General features: G+C 41.1%; 1 protein-coding gene across 1 annotated transcript in view; it reads left to right on the forward strand.

Annotated features, from left to right (window-relative positions):
- Positions 1-479: 479 nt before the first annotated feature.
- The window catches only part of LOC116686759 (troponin I, fast skeletal muscle), a 36,639-nt gene continuing 30,614 nt past the window's right edge, over positions 480-6,504 (forward strand). Inside the window, exon 1 of the mRNA XM_032511818.1 lies at positions 480-523. The gene's annotated coding sequence lies outside the window, so the exon portion shown is untranslated. The remainder of the gene's footprint in view (positions 524-6,504) is intronic.

Below are 6,504 nucleotides of genomic sequence, written 5' to 3' on the forward strand. Positions count from 1 at the left end.
ACTGATGTCCATAGTAAAGGACCGAGCACATGCCTTCATCAGCAGACATTAAAAGGTCATTGGTGACTTAAGCAGGGCAGTCTCGGTGCATGTACTTCCTAAAACCAGACGGAAATTTTCAACTTTTGTTATTTTCAGCCAGTACAGTGAGCAGCTGTTTGGACACAGTTCTTTCTAAAATCTTTGGCAATGAAGCAGTTTTGAAATTGTTCTCAATTATGGGGGAGGGAGGGACAACCCAGGTTTCTTTAAAGTGGGTTCACGCAAGCCGTTTTAAAATAATCAGGGACACAACCAGTAGATAGGAGCTGTTTAAAAATTTTGATCAAATGGGGCCCAACAGAATCTATCACTTCAGTAAAAATTTTGAAGTATTACACTCAAGTGGGCTGGAGGACACTCTCATTTGTGATACTGTTTTTAAAAGCTCAGACAAGTCGATGGGATAAACTGGTAAAAAGCTGTCTTGAGCTGGTGAGGGAACTCTGAGTATATGCCGCGGTGTAATCGAGGCTCTGATGACACCACCTTATTGATAAAAGGATATAAAAACAAATCACAGTCATCATACTTCCCAGACTGAGGCACAGAGGGGTTTGGGTTTCCCAGCTGTTCCCAGTCTTAAACAAAACCTGATTGTGTTTATGTGTTTAGATGAAGTCATAAAAATAGTGGTGCTCGCATCCTTAACCATGTTATTGTAGTTAGTTTAATAAATCCTTCAGACTGAGGTAATGGACTTGAGACTGGATTTTTTCCATCTGCGCTCTGCTTTCCTGCATTCCCTTTTGGCTGCGAATGCTGTCATTTATCCCAGGGTGCTGTCCTACCTTAGACGTAGGCCTAACCTTTAGAGGAGCAGTAATATTTGTGAAGAACGCATTTGGTTGAAGTATCAACCATATGCTTGGGGTAGAGTCCAGACAGGTGTTGGCTTTGACTCTTAAAGGATCCAAAATTTTGAAACACTTGTTCATTCAAAAAGCAGAAGACACGGAGCTTGGTGAGATCATGAGTACGAGCAAATTGCAGCTAAAAACATACATCTGTGGTCAGATATGTCATGTCCACTAATTCCACAGAGAAATGCTACAACCCAGGGTAAAAAAAGTTCATGTGTGGACCACGATTATGTGTTTGCTCTTTGACATTTGTTGAAGTTAAAAGAATGGGCCTAATTTAAGAATTAGTTGCATTACATTATTGGGGTCATCAACATGAATGTTTAAAATCACCACAAAGAACAATTCGTCTAATTTAAACCAACTTATAGAAAAATTCAGGAAGTTCAGAAGAAATCTTCCAGTGGTTTGGGGGGCGTAAATTATAACAAATAAGATAGGTGTGCACCCCCAACCTTAGAAGTGGAACTTCAAAGGAGTTAAATTCATCACACGCTACTTGATGACATTTTGAATTTTTCCTATACACTTCACTAGCGCCCACCACCACACCACTGACCCTCGGTTGACTAAAACATCGTATTGAGGCGGACCAGTTAGATAGCTGGGTATAGGCATAATTTCAACCAGGATTCAGTTAAAAACATAATTCTAGATTGCAGACAGAAAAATCATTAAGATAAACGTTTACTCGAAATTGATCTCACATTGAAAAGAGCCATTTTAATGAGTTTGTTCTGGGTACAGGCGTTGGTGCAGTTGTCCTAATCCTTGGAGATTACTGATATTCTTTGTGGGTTGCACATTTCGGTTTTACTGGTCTGTGCTGGTGATGACAAGGAATAGAATTCTTTGGAAGCAGCGCTGGGGTGCAGACGGCTTACATGCCAGCAGGTGGGGACAGTTTTATTGGCAATGATGAAGAGATGTGTTCATGAGCGGTGGTGTGTCCGGTGTTTGCATAAAAGATTAGTCATTCAGGAATTCGGGATAGACCGCACCACATGCTGTATGTGCGCATCAACATTCTGACCCCCGTGGGTTTGGTGAGTCCGTCTGTCTTAAAAAGAGAGGTTCTTTGCCAGAAATATTAAAATTATCCACATGACACACCTGATGTGCTCTACATAGACTGGAGACCAGTCGTGGAGCAAGTAGTCTACTGAAGCGGCCAGCACCGCGACCAACTGTTGGAATGGGACCAGAACTAAAAACTACTTTCCAAACTGCTTTAAAGTTAAAAAGACTGTTAAATCTAATTTTGTCACTCAGACGCGAGAGCTGTCTTGTTCCATACACGAGTTCCTCGTTCAATCAAGCCGTATTCTCAGCTTCATGTATCAGTACAGCTTATTCTCAGCTTCAGTAGTACAATCAGCAGTATTCTCCTTCATGTAGTCACAAGTACAGCTTTATCTCAGCTTCTGCATAGAGTACTGCAGATTCTACCTATCTCGCTTTTAGACGTTTTCTGTCAATTTCTTTGTGAGTATCACATTACAAGATACCCGAACAAAAACAAATCCGAAATCACATTGTATGATTTTAATAATTATTACATTGCATCAATACTTGTTGTCCCCACTGTATATAGGCCCCCTCTACCAACGGGCTACCGGGCGCCCGTTAACACTCAGCTTTTATTCCACCAAGTCGGAAAACTCTTTTTAAAACTTTTACTACTTCATTTTTTGGCGCCTAAATATACCAACTGCCCATTTCACAACGTACCGAAGGTCACCTTCATGTTGTCCTAATGTCCCTCAGTTGCCCTCATGTTGTCCTCATGGTTCTCCTCTGTCCCTCATGTTGCCCTCATGTTGCCCTCATGTGGTCCTGATGTTTGTCCCTGAACCCTCATGTTTTGCCTCTTTGTCCCTATGTTGCCTCATTTTGCCTTCATTGTCTTCGAATGCCCTATATTGCTCAATTGCCACCATTTAACTTTCGAATGTTACCTCATGTTTGCCTCATGTCCTCTGCCCTCTGGTCCTGCTATTTGGCATGTGCTTAGTGTCTTCTATGTTGCCCTCAGTTTCCTCATTTGTCCTCAGTCTCAGTCTCATGCCCTCATGTTTATGGCCCCAGCTTCATGCCTGTTTCTTCAGTGCCCTCATTTCCCTCAGTTGCTGTTGCTTGGTTCATGTTTGCTCGGCCTCATGTTTATGTGCCCTCCTATGCCCTTGCCGTCCTCAGTGTTTGCCCATCATGTTGCCCGTTGTCCCGATGTTGTCTTCATGTTTGGCCATCATGTTGCCCTCATGTTGCCCTCATGTTGCCCCAGTCGTATGGTTGCCCTCATGTGTCTTCATGTTGGCCCCATGTTGTCCTCATGTTGCCCTCATGTGTCTCCTTCATGTTGTCTTCATGGTTGCCTCATGTTGCTTCATGTTGCCTCATGTTGTCTTCAGTGCCCGTCTCATGTTGTCCCCATGTTGTCCCTGTTGTTCCTCATGGTGTCCTCATGTTTGCCTCATGTTGTCCTCATGTTGTCCTCATGTTGTCCTCATGTGTCCTCATGTTGTCCTATACTCAATGTTCTTATAATTCCCCAAAATACTGATTGATTCCAACGCTCTTTGGTATACAAGCTCTACTTCATTAATTGGGGTCTTATTCTATTTATAGCATTGTTAAAACAAAGTGAAGTGTTGTTGAAATAGTGTTGAGTAAAAGTGTTGACATATCCAGTCTGGTTATCATCAACACTCCATTCCTTAATTTTTGTCTCAATAATTCCGAATTTCTGCTTTTCTAACTCAACATAGGTATAATTTCCCATCAATGAGGTTTATGACCATAAATTCAAAAAATAACTGTAAAACTAAAGTTATAAGTTAGTGTTAACGTAGTGTTCAACGTCAAAAGTGACAAATGAAAAAAGCGTCAAAAAGTTTGGAAAAAAAAAGGGACAACAAAACGTAAGAAAAAGTTAAAACACTCGATAAAAACGTCCACAAAAGTGTTGATTTTCAATTTAGAAACACGAGGGTTAAGAGAAAGATAAACACGTCAACACCTATGCAGGGATAGTGGGTCAGCTGTTTATTTTGTTAATATCTCGATTTTTCTACTTTTCTAATTTTTTTGTACTATATTTTTTTGATTGACTTTGCACGTAATTTAACTACAGTTGACTGTGGAATGACAATAAGAAATCTTAATTAACCCTGTGTTGTCCTCCCGGTCAAAAAGGGGACAAACAATTGACATTTTCGTTCCTTTTTCAGACTATAGCTTGTAAACAAATGGAAGTGTTGTTGAAATAATTGAGTAATAAAAGTTGACTATTCCAGTCTGTGATATCCATCAACATCTCCTTTAATTTTAGTCTCAATAATTCAGAATTTCTGCTTTTCTAGGGTATTGATCTCCAATTTTGAGCAAAGTTGAAATGTTCAAACACGTCATTTCCTTTTCTGCATGAGGTCATGCTGCAGATGTCTTTATTTATGTAAAGGAAATTAAAATAGTTTTTGGGGGAGTTGCATTGGCCAGTTTTGATTATGGGGGGGGTGTAACCTCACCAACCCCCCTATAAATTACGCCTATGGTAATATAAACCACTCCTATGGTTGTTTGGTTTGGAGGATTGTTGCACCTCGCTGTCAGAGGTGGGTAGTAATGTACGAGGACATTTACTCCGTTACATTTACTTGATAAGTTTTGAAAATTGTACTTCTAGGGTAGTTTAATTCACTATACTTTACTTTTACTTGAGTAATTAGTGAAGAGAAGCTTACTCTTACTCCGATACATTAGGCTGCAATGAGCTCGTTACTCGTTACTACGCGTCATTGTTTTTACCCCGCGTACGTCTCATTTAATGTTTTATTTTGACAAGAGAGAGAGTCTTCCGCTGAAGGCTCTACACGTGACTGTGCTTAACCAATCACAACGTCGTTGTGCAGTCACGTGACCATACTCGGTTCAGCAGCGCGACAGGTTAGCTTTACAGTCGTAGCAAAGCAAACGTCAGAATCATACGTCGCCAAGGGCAACGCAGACCCCCCCCCCGCCTCATAGTGAAAGTCGGGGTTACCTTTAGGAAAAGTGGAAAAAACGCATGAGCTTCAACACTCGAACATCTAAACATGAGGAGACGTAGTCGTGTCTAACTCTAGGAGACGTACGCGGTGGTATTCTAACCTGAGGGAGACGTAGCGGTGTTCGGTACGTTAACCTGAGGAGACGAGCGGATGGTTTAGTGTTTCTGCTGTGGAGACGTAGCGGGTGGTTGTAGTTCCTGCTGTGGAGAGGTGGAGTTTCTTTAGGTTACATACAGGAGTTTTACACTTGCAGCTCCATCAAAAAATGTGATGTGACAAGTCCTCAAGTAAGCTATTTGTAATTAATACATTAATTTTAATTTTATTTTATTGATTGGATGAACTATAATTTACTACAGTGGATATTTTGTATTTTTGTCGGTCTGATTGATGCTTGTGTTAAGAAATAAATCACGTTATCAACAGTTACTCCTACTGAGTAGTTTTTCATCAAGTACTTTTTACTCTACTCAAGTAATATTTGGACGACTACTTTTACTTTACTGTGAGTCATATTTTCTGAAGTAACAGTACTTTTACTTGAGTACAATTTTTGGCTACTCTACCCACCTCTGCTCGCTGTCATCGACTGTCCAGTGAAGCCATAAAAAGCCCCAAAAAGTTAGTCTTTGTATTTGTAGTCATTTCTCCAGATTCTGAGCTTGATGATACTTTGGTGTAATATAGAATATCTGAGATTACTCAGCCTGTATTTAACATTTTGGAGCCGACTCGGCCCCGTCTGCAGGTTTCTGTTCCAATCAAACACACAGCGGCCGCTGATTTCACTGATTAACGACCGAGGCTGTTAATCAGTGAAATCAGCTGCTCTCAATGTCACATCTTAAAAACAAGAAGAAGCCGGCTCCAACCAGCGTTGGAAAGTCACTCTTAGCTAAAGTCAAATGAGACGTGTCCGTACAGAGCCGGTGTCACCGAGACGTTTTAGACGCTTTGTCACGTCCGTTTAGAGAGAGTGGAAACGACTCCTCGGCCTTTGGACAGAAATGCGTTGGTGGGAGAGTCATGCTGCGTTTAAGGTGTGTATTTCTTCTGGTTTAAGGTGTGTATTTCTTCTGGTTTAAGGTGTGTATTTCTTCTGGTTTAAGGTGTGTATTTCTTCTGGTTTAAGGTGTGTATTTCTTCTGGTTTAAGGTGTGTATTTCTTCTGGTTTAAGGTGTGTATTTCTTCTGGTTTAAGGTGTGTATTTCTTCTGGTTTAAGGTGTGTATTTCTTCTGGTTTAAGGTGTGAATTTCTTCTGCTTTTGTGTTGGTAGAACATGCTACCATTAGTGCATGTATAGGTTCTGAGAAGGTGTGTGTTATTCAGGCCTGTGTGTAATGTGTAAACAACAAACATGTAATTTCCTCTACATTATTATTATTATTAATTGTTTTAATTTGACGTTTCAGACAACGCTGTAAATCCTCCTGCTACGGCTGCTCGGACGTCAGGACGACCAACCCTGAAGAGAAGACCCGAGAAGGAGGCGAGTGTCTCGAAGCTGGAACACCAGACATGCTGAGGCTGTGACAGCGCCTGCTGAGGGGG

The sequence above is a fragment of the Etheostoma spectabile genome, unplaced genomic scaffold (assembly GCF_008692095.1).
Source record: "Etheostoma spectabile isolate EspeVRDwgs_2016 unplaced genomic scaffold, UIUC_Espe_1.0 scaffold463, whole genome shotgun sequence".
Classification (NCBI taxonomy): domain Eukaryota; kingdom Metazoa; phylum Chordata; class Actinopteri; order Perciformes; family Percidae; genus Etheostoma; species Etheostoma spectabile.